The 13,677-nt window shown below is 42.7% G+C and overlaps 1 protein-coding gene across 4 annotated transcripts in view; it reads right to left on the minus strand.

Moving 5' to 3' along the window:
- LOC110307609 (tubulin beta-2B chain) overlaps window positions 1–13,677 on the minus strand; it is a 55,567-nt gene that overhangs the window by 38,813 nt on the left and 3,077 nt on the right. The gene's annotated exons all lie outside the window — the stretch shown is intronic.

Genomic DNA, 13,677 nt, shown 5'->3' on the forward strand with positions numbered 1-13,677 from the left:
TTGGAGACTAGCTTCAAGAATATAATCTAACTGTTTAGCAAGGTAAAGGAAATAGGGGAAAGACAAGGTCTGACAGCCATGTTTGCCATTCTCAGGTCTGTGTTTGCCATGCTTGGGCCTGCTAGAGCCCTTCAGTATCCAGCTTTGTGCTCTGAATAGCCTCTCCTGCATACATACAGCTTTTGTCAGGTCACCAAAACCTTATTATGCAAGCCACATGCATCTAAGTAGACATACACTCACACTCACCTATTCTAGTCCTCTAAAGAACCTTTGGCCAATACAGGGCACAATACAGGGACCCTGGGACCCTGGAACCCCGGCTTCCCCCTCTTCTCTTGGCTTCCCAGCCACCATGAGGTGTGCTTATTTACTTCCTTTTTTTTTTTAACCATATTCGCTGGCCATGATGTGCTTGCTCTGTTGCCACAGTCCCAAAGTAACAGGACATAACCCAAAACCATGAACCCAAATAGTATTTCCTCTGTTCAGTCCGTCACCTTCGGAATGTTGTCTCCATTGTGGAAAGCCAGCTGGTCCAGAGGCAGTGGAAGGCTCTGTTAGGATGACTTAGGGATGTGGAGATTGCTCAAAGGATAAAGTGCTTGTTGTATGTGGTAGTCTTGTCAAGTCGACACACTGTGGAAGGGAGGCCTGGTGAAGAACTGTTGAGATTGTCAGTGACCTAGTTAGCATTAGCTGTGGATTTGACACAACCTGGAATCACTGGAAGAGTCTCAAGTAATTATCTCTATCAGGTTGGTCTGTGGTGTGCCTATGTGAGATTGCCTTGATTTTTAAGTGATACAGAGGCCCTTCTGACTATGGAGGGCAATGTTCTCTCTGGGCAAGGGGCCCTGGGAAATGAAAGAAAGCTGGCTAAGTGTGGGTTTAGGGGTGAGTGAGCCAGTAGATGGTGCATCTGTATGGCTTCTGCTTCAAGTTCCTGCCTGAGTTCCTGCCCTGGTTTTCGCTCAGTGATGGACTGTCACTGGAAGCCACAATAAAGCCTTTCCTCTTCTAAAGTGCTTTTGAGCATGGTATTTGACACAGCAATTGAATGAAACAGTCCCAGGTGCCTGTGGGGGGTGGGGTGGGGGGAATTGATTGGTGTCACTGAATTGAGACCATGTAGCCTAAACATGTCTGGCACCATTTCCTGTGGGGCCTGCACTGTAAAAATGAAGCCAGGGGATTGGAGCAAGCCTGAGTCAGTACCTCCTTCCTCTGTCTCCTCACTACGAACATGGTGCTTCCCAGAGTCTTGAGCTCTAACCACCATGTCTTCACCACAATGATTGACTGTCACATAGTGTGCGCTAAAAGAAACCCCTTCTCCCTTTAGTTGTTTCTGTCAGGGCATCTATCCCAGCAACAGGAATCAAACTAGGACAGAATGTAAACATAAAGATTCGGGTTCAGATCCCCAGAACCCACGTAAAAGTCAGGAATGTCTAACTGCAGTCCCAGTGGGCAGAGGCAGATGGTTCTTTGGAGTCTGTTACCGAGCTGTTCTAGCTGAGACAGTGAGCTAAGGGTTCACTGAGAGACCCTGTCTCAAAAAATAAGGTGGAGAAGAGATTGAGAAAGACATTCTGATTATCAGTCTCTGACTTCTACATGAGCTTGCATAAGCAAGTACACCTGTATACACATGTGCACATAACCACACACACACACACACACAGAGAGAGAGAGAGAGAGAGAGAGAGAGAGAACTTAACTTTCCAAAGCCAAAGCTGATCATCCAAATCTGAAAGTGACATCATATCATATTCAGCTTAAGAAGAATTGAGGTAGGAAAACAGAGAGGCCATTGTGAAAGCCAAGATCAAAAGTCTAACCTTGGACTGTGCCCAGGGGTAAAAGAAAGGAAAGAGCTAGAACCTTGGGGCCAACCTAGGCTCACTGCAATCTGATAGCCTAGTTTCAACTACCACCCTTCCCCAGAAATCATTAATGGGTGGTGAGAGGAGGTGGTAGGGAACTGTGGGAACTGGGCATATTGTGCTGACGACTAAGAGATTTGGATTGGCAGGAGAACCTTGCAGCTGGGACACCATTGACACTAGCTTTATCTTGTCCAGCTTCTTTGAGAAAGTTTCTAGTTTTACCTTCTATGACTGGCTTGCAAAGGGACTCACCCCACCTGTGTGAGGAGACAGGGCCAGGAGCAGTGTGGTCTCATGGCAGTTGCGAAGGCCTGGGTATATGTTGTAGAAGCTGGCCAGGACTGCAGTAAATCCAGAAGGGTGAGTGAGCATGGGCACTGGTAACCTGGCAACCCTTTCTCCATCCACCTTCCTCTGTTAGTCACTACTTCCAGGCTGTGTTTACCATTTGCATGGCTCCCTCTACAACTGATGTAGGGAAAGGCTTTTAACTCCCACCTTTCTCTCATCTGCCTTCTGATCTGAGACTTGTTTCAAAGCCTTGGGCAGTGGTGTGGTATATATTGAGAAAAGCCTGTAAGTCCTAAAGACGGCCATGTCTTCTATGTTTTTGAACTTTCCAACAACAGAACCCTTGAATGATTGAATAGATTGAATACAGTATTTGCCAGTCAAAATAAAATAGCTTTCAAATAAACACAACCACACCCATATGTTGGTGCTCTGTTGCAAAGTTCCACCTAAAAAGCCTGCTTAGAGAAGGCTGGGCAGAACAGAGCCACAGCCTGCCTTTCTCCACGCAGCACACACTTCGGCCCCTTGGCCTTTATCCAGACAAGGAAGCGCGGTTATGTGAGTGCCATCTAAAGAGTGGGACTGGGAACAGTTGGGGGTCAATGCCACAGGTCAAGAATGCAAAAAATTCTTTGCCAGCTCCCTCTTTCAGCAAAAGAATTCAAAGCTGTAATCTGAGGTGATGTGTCAGACTCAAGGAAGAAGATACAGGGTCTGCACTCGGCAACAATCACTTTATCCATAGATAAAGGAGACACAACTCGATGGTAGATCACGAGGCCCTGTGTGCACCCATAGCAGCAGAAGAAAAGAAAACAGAAAAAGACAAGGTCAGCATGACTTGCACTCAATGCAACAGCTCAGGTACTGGCATGGCACCGGCTATAACAACATACCCCAGATAGTTCAAGAGCCATGGTTTGATTCATCTCCTATAAGAAACGGCTATAAGACCCTGTGGGACAGTCCATGTCTTCTTTGTATTTCCCCTTGTATTTTCCTTGCTTGTATGGGCTTGTATCTGCTTTTCTGGCTAGGTTGCACACTCCTGGAAGGTCAGGGTACATTAATGCACATTCATATAATTATCACTATGTCAAAGTAAAATTTAAAGTAAATGGCAAGTGAGACAGAAGCATAACAGTTGGGACTGCAAGAGACAAGATGTTCTGGTTAGGGTTAGGGTTAGGGTTAGGGTTAGGGTTAGGGTTAGGGTTAGGGTGAGCCAGTCTGGAAGATGCAGAGATAATGGTTGTGGGTCACAAGTTTGAATTCTCCTTTAAATTGTCTCCCTCATCTTCCCCATCTACCATACAGATGAAGAAGCAAATTCTATTTTTAATAATTAATTAATTAGTTAATTAATTAATTTTGTTGACAGGGTCTCACTGTGTAGCCCAGGCTGGCCTGAAACTCAAGAGCTCTATCTGCCCCTGCCCCTGCCCCTGCCTCTGTCTCTGAAGTGCTGGAGTAACAGACATGTGCCACCATGCTCAGCAAGAAGCAAAATCTAAATTATCAAAGTAAGCAATCAAAATGCCCCTTCACAACAGGGATCACAATGAGAAGAAAAACTGGCTAGCAGCCGTTTCTATGACCACTGTAGACTAGCAGCATCGAAGGAAAGAGGAGATGCCTGTAGGAGTCTTGGTGGGGACACAGATGCACATCACCCAAGCGGGCAATTAAAAATAAACAAAAGGCTAATAAGATGACTCAGTGGGTAGAGGCACTTGCCACCGAACCTAACTACCTGAGTTTGATGCCAGGAACTCATAGAAGGAAAAAAAAAAAAAAAAAAACAGCCTCCTGATGGTTGTCTTATAACTCCAGGTGTCATAACCACCCAACACACACTAAAAAAAATAAACAATTATAAAGAATGTTTTCAAATTGTTTTATGAAAACCACAGAAGTGGGGGCTATATAGCCATGCTGTTTTTAACCTGGGCCATGGGGCGTTCGGGAGGATGACCTCTTTTTCTTCCCAGAGAGTAGGAAATTGCATTTCATTTAAAAATGAGCCACAGAGCTGGTTATGTGGCATAATGGTAGAGTACTTGCCTACCTTGTGAGAGGTCCAGGATTCTATCCCCAGTTCCAATAAATAAAATAAGGATTATGATCAAGTTCCACACAACTGAGATTTGTCTTGTTTTTGAGACTGTGGTATGGAGCCCAGGATGGCTGAATTCATGATCTTGCTGCCTCTGTCCCTGAGTGCTATGAGGGTGAGGATGTGTTAACCATAAAAGTGTTAAGAAAAGCCAGAGAAAATTGGAGCCAAATACTGCCTACATGGATTTACCATCTGCAAAAATATGCTGGTATTTTTGAAAAGATAACAGACATGGAAGAAAATATTAAAATTAGGAGAACTCTGAAGTGAGATTCTGTCGAAAAAATAAAGACCCATAAAAGTAACAAACAAAAAAATAAGTCATAAGCAAAGTTTAAACTAAAAGGCACAAAAGAACAGATAAACAGGACAAGTACTGCAATGATGGAATTAATTAGTATACAGAAAGACAGACAGACAGACAGGCTAGGGGTGGAGCTGAGTGGGAGTGTGGGAAGGACAGTGATGAGACAACATCTGAAATGTTCTCCAGACTCAGGCTGAATCCCCAGGATAAATAAATAAATAATCTCCTCCAACTGAAGTAGCTAACTGGGCAAAATAGGACTCTGGGTATGAGACAAAGGTGACAGCCATCCTGGAGGAAGAGGAAACAAAGGAGGTTGCTCTGTGATTTCTCCAACACACATTATCTGGGAGCTGTTTCCATACTGGGGGTGGGGGGTGTTTCAAACAGAGTTGGAATCAGAGACCAGCATTCAGAGCCCAAGTCTGAGAGATCACAGAAATAGCACTGCTAGATGAAACTTCATCAAGGGAGCCAGAGGCTGAACATGGTAGAACACGCCAAGATACAGCATATTAAACAGCGGGAAGGGCTGGAGAGATGGCTCAGTGGTTAAGAGCACTTGCTGCTCTTGCAGAGAATCTGGGTTCCGTTCTCAGCCATCACATGACTGCTCACAACTGTCTGTAACCGTAGCCCCTGGGGATCCAATGTCTTCTTCTCACCTTTGTGGACATATCTCTGAACCAGGCAGGCCTGTGGTGCACAGATATGCATGCAGATAAAACACTCATACACATACAAAATAAGTATTTTTTTAAAAAAAATTAGAACCTGCTTAGAAAATAGTAATAAAAGCAGAAAAGTAAAGCATTTTTATACAGGAAGATAAGGTTATTAATTACTGGTTAATTCATATCTTAATACAAACCAAGAGACAATAGAATGTCATCTTTTAGAGAAGCCAAGTTAGCAACTAAAATTCTATCTCCAGTGAAAACATCTTTGAACAATGAGGTAAAATTTAAAAAATATAAATAAAGTCAAACAAAAGCTGACCAACTCATTGCCACTTTAAGGATATACCAAAGTAAGTTTTATAAGCAGAGAAGAAACTATTTGTACCCAAAGAAAAGCAGAGGTCTGAAATGGCAACTATGTGCATGAGTACGCTGCTTCCTTTTGAATCTCATGAACTGTTTAAAGCAATAGTGACTTTGTTTACAAAAGAAAGATGTGGGAGTAAGATACCACTCAGGCTCCGGTTGGACAGCTGGAGCAAGAGGAAGTGCACAACGCAGGAGATTCACATCTGGGGCCAGGTGCTCGGAGGCACTGTTTGGAGACATACTGTGGAAAGGTATATATTATAAACCACAGTACAAACACCAAAAACATACATAAGCCAGTAGTGGAGATAAAAGTAGAACTAGAGAAAACAGTAGATAACAAGTTAGCAGTGGCTAAACTTGAAGCAAAAGATGTCAGGACCAGCCTGGATCCCTGGGCATCTCCTAAAATAGATACCAAATGTGGGAAGAGTGTGAGCACAAGACATCAGAACAAAGGAAGTTTTCTTAGAAAGATGAAACCTGGCCAGGTGTGGTGGAGCACGCCTTTAATCCCAGCACTCAGGAGGCAGAGGCAGGCGGATTTCTGAGTTCAAGGCCAGCCTGGTCTACAAAAGTGAGTTCCAGGACAGTCAGAGCTATACAGAGAAACCCTGTCTCGAAAACCCAAGTAAACAAAACAAAACAAAAAAGATGAAACCTGGATACCATTTAAGAAGTAAGCAGGGGATTTGGGGCATAGGTTCAGTTGGTAAAAGTGTTTGCCATGAAAGTAGGAGGACCCGAGTTCAAATCCCCAGCACTCAATTATTTAAAAAGGCGGTGTGTAGCGGCTCACACTGATAATCCTAGTGCTGGGGAGATGGAGCCAGGAACTGGCTAGCCAGCATGGTAGAATCTGATAAACCTCATTCCAAAATCTAAGTTGGAATTGAATAAAGAAGACCCCTGATGTTGACCTCTGACCCCCATGCACGTGTGCACAAACAAGCAAAAAACCACATGAGCACATCCTTGAATATGTACACACACACACACACACACACACACACACACACTCTGACACAGAGCTGTGGAGTAACTGGGAGGAAGTTATGCAGTGTATTCTGGGAAGAGAGAATGAAGTCTATCAAGGTGACCTGAGAGATGGATGTGTTTCTGTATCCGCTTTCCATGGCTGGAAATGCATAGGATAGTATGCTTAGATTGAGGGAAGATGCATGCTGGTACATACATCCCTGGAATGAAGAAAGATGCATGCTGGTACAACCCCGGGACATCAGTAGGTGAAGGCAGGAGGAGCAGAGTTTGGGGCTAGCTTGGACTACTACATAGTGAGATCCTGTCTCAAAAGGAATGAAGGAGAGGGGTCACTTGGGCTCATAGACTTGGAGACTTTGGCCCATAGTTGCTTGTCCGCCTTAATTTTATTACAGCGGTAAGGCAGCTTAACATAGCAAGGGCACACTGTAGAGTGATACCAATCTCTTTGTGGCTATGAAATAAATAGAAAGAACAGGATCCCAGAACTCTACTCTCTCTCTTTTTTTTTTTAAGTATCTTATGTGTATAGGTAGTTTGCCTGCATGTTTATCTAGGTATTGCATGCACCCAATGAGACCAAGAGAGGGTATTGACTTGATTCCTTGTACCTGGAGTTACAGGTGGTTGTGAACCACAATATGTGTACTGGCAGTGGATCCTGGGTCCTCTGGAAGAGTATCTAGTGTTCTAACCGGTGAGTCATTTCTTCAGCCCTCAGAATCCCCTTTGAGGGCACGTCTCCATTGACCAGAAGACTTCCCAGTAGGCTTTACTTTGAAGTTCCCACCACCTCTGAATAGCTCCATGTTCTGGGGAGTTTGAGGGACATTCAGATCTAAAGCAGTACAATGGGGAAGTGCAGCATTTTCTATCGGAGATGAAATTCATAACAGGAAAACTGTTTCTCAGGGTTTTTTTTTTTCTGGTTAATAGCTAGTGTTGGACTCATACAGAGAATGAGAAAAGATAGCAAGGTAAGGAACACGTCAGATGATCTCAAGCCCTTGAATGTCGGCTTAAGCCTGTTGACAAGCTGGAATCTTGGAGATTTGCTTATCTCTGGATCAGGCCTCCATGCTGAGCATCATGGCCCTTTGTAACTGGCTGTGATCCCTTTTTGGTCTTACACACGACAGACTTTAAGCACTTCAGAGTAAGACTGTGTCCTTTACTTACAACTGAATGATTCTGGGGCTTAAGTTCATTCTCTTGAAAGCCAAGATTTACCAATCCTCTTGCCCTTCTTCAGATGCCTAAGAAATGAACACGTGAACTAGACTAACCAATCTTGTCCTGTTCCTGTTTCCCCGGCCCGCAGGGACTGATTCGGAGATGCATGACTGACTTAGGTCCACGGCCAGTCTGGCTCTTTCTGTGTAGCAGTGGGGTAATAGGAGCCTCAAGTCATCACCACTAGGGAGTTCTTTGCAAAGACTGAAGAGGAAACAAGGGATGCAGAGCCCAGAGGTGATCAGGAGAGTCCAATTCAGGCACACTCAACTTTTGTACCATGACTTGTCATCTACAAAGTTCACATCTAAGAACTGGACAACCAAGTTACAAAAAAAAGTACAAAAGCAGTTTATGATTTTTGTATCGCTCTGCATTCATAGCTTACGTAGGATATGAACACCTAGACTCTAGCTTTTGTCATGAAGATGTGATTCTGGGCTTTTCAACCATGTGAGCCAATAATTTCCCTTACTCCTTTTGGAAGCAAGTTTAAAGCTGATTTGGAACATAATCAGTAGTACTCAAACTGTATATTATTCCTGGAAAAATTAAGTGGTATTAAAGTATGGCAGGGAGCACAGATTCACAAATACCAGGCATGATCACTTCCTTATTCCTGTATACATTAGTGTTATTTGAACCTCTGTACGGATACTATAAATTGTTTTATACAGAGATGTGCAAAGCTCAAACGATAAAAGTTTCCCAGATTCATCAATGACAACTGAGGTCTCTCTCCACTATAGAAGAAATGGTAATAAACCTAGCACATAGTAGGTGCTCACTAAGTGTGGATTCTCTTTTCTTTTCCTACCCAGTTACTATTAAAACTATACTGTGCTGTTCTGTTTTGTGTTGTTATAATAAAATTTCTGAATCTTATTGCTTTATAAAGGATAGAGGCTCATTTTATCCACACTTCCTCTAAGTTTATAACATTTGGATTTTCTGGGCTCTGGTGAGAGTCATGGCTATTCCACAACGTATGTGTTAGGAACATATGTGTGTGAGAGAGGAAAAAGAAAAAGAAGCCACTGATGGGAGAGAAAGGGTCATGTTCAATCTCACAATCACCCAATCTAAATGAGCTAATCGCTTTAGAGACTATATTAATCCTTTCCCAGGATGCCCCATGACCTCCGATCATCCTTAAAAGTCACCACCACACTTCACCATCATTATGTCAGAGAATGAAGTCCCCACATGATTATTGTTGGAAATGAACCATATTCAAACTGTGCCACATACCTGATTCAGTCAGAGAACTGAAGGGAAGAAGCTGTGAAGATGAATGACAGCTTGCTAGATTCTGTTTCCTTTAGGGAATGTTTATGCCTCAGAGTTGTGTCTATGTATAATGTAGCTGCTGAATGTGCCTGCCTGTCTTCACTTCCAAAAGGCTCACAGGTCTCAACAATCCTGTGAAACACCAGCCACAGACTCTGGCCGTGGATATCTCATGGGCTCCTTTCCATCCCTCTCCAACACTTTGTCTTAACAGTTCCTGTCCCCTACCAAAATCCTGGAGATACCCTCCCTGTGGCCATAGAGGCTCATTTTTATTTTTTAGTATACTCTGTACCTTCTATCACCCAATCCACCAGAATAGATCCCTTTTCTTTGGTGACCAGACACACAAGTGACAGCAAACACATTTGTGATGGAGAAAGAAAACAAACAAACAACCCCTACCATTAGCTGTTTAATGTTTGTGACCAGCATAACCTGACATGAACATTTCATTGTAGGTCATTGAAATGCCTTGTCTGTAAGTCATGGATATGTTGTATCTATTAGCTTAAAATTAGGAAGGCCTCAAAATAAGAGGAAGAAATGTTTGGATCCACACATGGACAATGTCTATAAGCCATACCACCCTGAATGATCTCCATCCAAACATTTCCAGATCTCATCAGAAATGTGGGCCAAGAAGTTTTGAATGTTATTTTCAGTTGCTTTAGAAAGTCCAGCTTCTCCTCAGTAGGAAACACTTCAGAAGCTTATCTCCTCTCCTAGTGCTATCTTTGAATGTAAGAGACCCTTCTTTATATTAGTCTATGGAAAAATGGGTTTTCCTGCCACATTTAATACAGAATACTTCCATAACCCCAAGCATGAGATTTCTCCTCACCAAAGCAAGTCATTCTACAGCGGGCACCACCTGGATGCCCACCAGTTCAATCCAGATACACTAGCTTCCTGGAAGCAGCAGTATTGATATTGTCATACACAGTTTAAGGGCTCTGACCCACACAACTGCCCCACACTGCAGATGCCAGCGGCAACCAGTTGGTCACTCCCTATAATTTTGACCAACGACTGTAAATTGTGGCTGCCATTAATCTCTCCCCAGATTTGACTAATTTCCTAAAGCAGCTTACAGTGCTTAGGGAAGCACTAAAGTTTACTGGTTTAAATATAAATGGAATAATAAACTATGGGCATCAGACAAGGTGACACCTAGCACAGGGCATATGGTAAAAGGTAGAAGGTGTGATGTCTTTGCTGGACATACAACGTCTAGGAACTTCTACGTGTTCACTTCTCCGAAAGCTCTCTGTTGTGTGACATTTCCTGGGAAAATGTGAACAGACCACTACCCATTCGAGATGGGTCACCACCAACAGATCAAAGGGAGGATTTCTTCTAAGTCTAGCTTGGAGAACCAGTGAATGCAGGAATACATACAGCCAGGAGGATGACACAGGAAAGAGGATCTAGGGTCTAAGTGAGGATGAAAAGGTCCTCCCTGCTATTATGAGAACCTCAGCAATCCCCATCCTGGTGGTCTTGTTAGTCACAGCTGCTCTAAGATGATGATAGTTGTTAAACTCAGAAAATAGGTCATCTTCTACAGCACCTGCACTCTTTTAAGTGGTCAACTTTTATGGCTTGTCAATGAAATCTTACATAATGAAATAGGCTGCACCAAAATAAAATTTTTGGGGTATGTGATGGTCAGAATACCTCACAAGAAACTGAAAGGGGGATAGATGGTGGTTAAGAAATGAAGACAAGAATGAATGTTCTCAAGTTGTGCACATGGCTTGCCTTTGAAGCATACCTAGAAAACAAGGACACTGTTGACACGCTCAGGAAATTAACTTCCTAAGAGTTCCCTAAGCAGTGGACAAGCCAGATGCAAACTAGGACATATGAGAGGTCATCTGTGGGAGGGAAGTCTTTGTGACAGTTGTTTGAGGGTCACTCATGCTCCCCCAGCTTCCTTTAACTCCCCGTTTATTTTCAGTGTTGACTACTGATAAAATATTCCTACTCTTGCAAATACAATTGCATCCACACATGTGCACATGTAACTTTAAAACTAAGAAGTTAGAAACCATTTTTAAATAGTGATTTCATTAGGGACACCTATTGGTCCTTTGACCAGAACCAAGCCCAACACATTTTCAGGTTTTCCTTTGAAGTAGGGATAGTCATCTTTCCCTTCTTCTAATGCTTGTGTGGTTTTGAGCATAACACAACCCAAGTGAAGCAATCTATGCAAAAACTTGGACCCTGAGGCATGAACTATATAAAGAGAGCAAATGAAATGAGCTAAGCTCTGAAGATTTTAGTCCAAACTGCTATTAGTTTAACAAAACTTCAGTATCCCTTAGGCTGATGTGGCTGGGTCAGTTGCAGTGGAGGCTTGATTCCTTGCCTCAAGATAACTGGAACTCCCTATCCTTAACACCAACCTCTAGGCTAGGTAGCAGATATTATAATTTGGGAACCTTACTTACTCAAAGTGAATACCCCACTCAAAGCCCATTAGGGAGGCAAGGAACATTATGGAACTTAAAAGCAACCACTGCTACCACCATCAACACTCATCTACCAGAACTGCCTGATACACACTCACACACACTCCCATCTCACACACACACACACACATCCCAAATCCCATTACATAATGGCCACCCCCAGAAAGGAAACCAGTGTTTTAAAAACAGTATCTCTTAATCCAAGTGCGTAAACATTTTTCTCATCTTTGAGTGCTTTTCCTAATAATGTAATTAAAGTCGACATAAGATCCAGAGCATCCGCTTAAATGGTTCATTGGACATCCACCCTTCTCATTGTGCCAAAAGAAACTCCATCTATGTGCAGCAAGGCTGTGCAGCAGGGCTGTGCAGAAGGACTAGCTGGCTGGCACCTGCCTGTCTTTTTCTTACAAGGTATGAAAGAGCTACACACTTCCAGTATACCACTAGGTGCTTGGCAGAGCCCCCCCCTTCCCCTTTTTCCAAAATTACTGTCATGGGTCTGATAGGTTGTTGGAAATGTGAAACCAAAGGACAGGTCCAGCCGGCCTTGGCAGCTGCCCCAAGTGTTCTGGGCATTTAAAACCAATGTCACACTTCAGTGAGGTTGTTGAAGCTTTACACCAGCTCAGCCAGGACTGACACCTGCCAGTTTGCCATTAAATATAGAAGTTGGAAGTAAAGACCCTGAGCCACTGAACCCTCCTTGCTCTGTCAGGTTTCTGTGATCTATACTTACACAGTGAGCTTCCGCTCTTTGCCATCTGTGGAGCCTAGAGGTGGGATGCTTTTTTCTTTTTTTCTTTTCTCTTTAACACTATTTAGAATGATATTGCTCATAATTCTCCTTGCAACTGCTTCCAAGTATGTTTTAACCTCTTTTAAAATAAAAATTCTTTATGCCCTTCTTTTAAAGCAGTGGACCTACACAGAATAATATATATATATATATATATATTTTTTTTTCTTTCCAACTACTCCCATGGAAGTATCTTAAATGAGAACCTATAGGTGACTGGACCCCTAAAGCTCCTTTAGTTGTTGAATTCAAGTCTATATCTGGATTGAGTACAAATCTCAGATCCCAGGTCTTCATGGTAAGAGTGGAATAAACTGTGAAAATTCTTAATTTTTTTTCTATTTAAAGGAAAACTCCCCCAAACACTCAGAATTTACATTTCCAAGTTAACTGAAATAAAGGCCGGCACAACGTTTATAAAACTGTGGATGCTGTGGCTGGGAGGATACCTGAGAGTGCACATATTAAATATCTAACTCTGCACAGCGACACAGTGATGGGCTGGAGGGGTAGATCAGTGGTATAATGTTTGTTGAGTGTGTGTAAGAAGGCCCTGGGTTTGATTCCCAGCATCATGAAAATGATATAACTTGGTGATTACTATCAATGATCAACATTATTGATAATGCTATTCTTCGGGGAGGAAGGCTGGATCAAAGCACTCAGAAGGGGAAACTAATTTTTCACTCTCCTTTAAATTCTGTGCTGTGTGCCTCTAAGTAGCTGCTCAAATAAACCTTTAAGGAAATAAAGGTCTGGTAACGTCTTCATAAAAACACACGCTCAATAAACAGTCGTGTACCAAAGGACATTTTAAAATCCATTGTTTCTTACTCATTGTTGGATTGAGTAAGGCCATTTTTGGTTCAACTTATATTAATAGCATACCCAAGGAAGAAACAAACACCTGAGCTTTCAATCTTTTCTAAAGGAAGAAAATTTTCTGTGTTCAGAAAGGTGGATTTAAGTTGATAACAAAGAGCTTGATAGGGAGAAAGGAAGAGAAAGAAAAGAGGACACCGTTAGGACACAAAGGTTTATGTGATTTTAGCCATTACAACAGGAGTTCAGAAAGATCTCAAGTGTTACATTGATGTTATCAGTATTACAAAAAGAGAAAAAAAGTGACAGGCAACAGTGAAGAGCACCAGAGACCCAGCACAAACCTAAGACCATTCTCCTTCCTTCAACTGCCAAGGTATTTTCACAGAT

Source organism: Mus caroli, chromosome 13 (genome assembly GCF_900094665.2).
Source record: "Mus caroli chromosome 13, CAROLI_EIJ_v1.1, whole genome shotgun sequence".
Classification (NCBI taxonomy): Eukaryota; Metazoa; Chordata; class Mammalia; order Rodentia; family Muridae; genus Mus; species Mus caroli.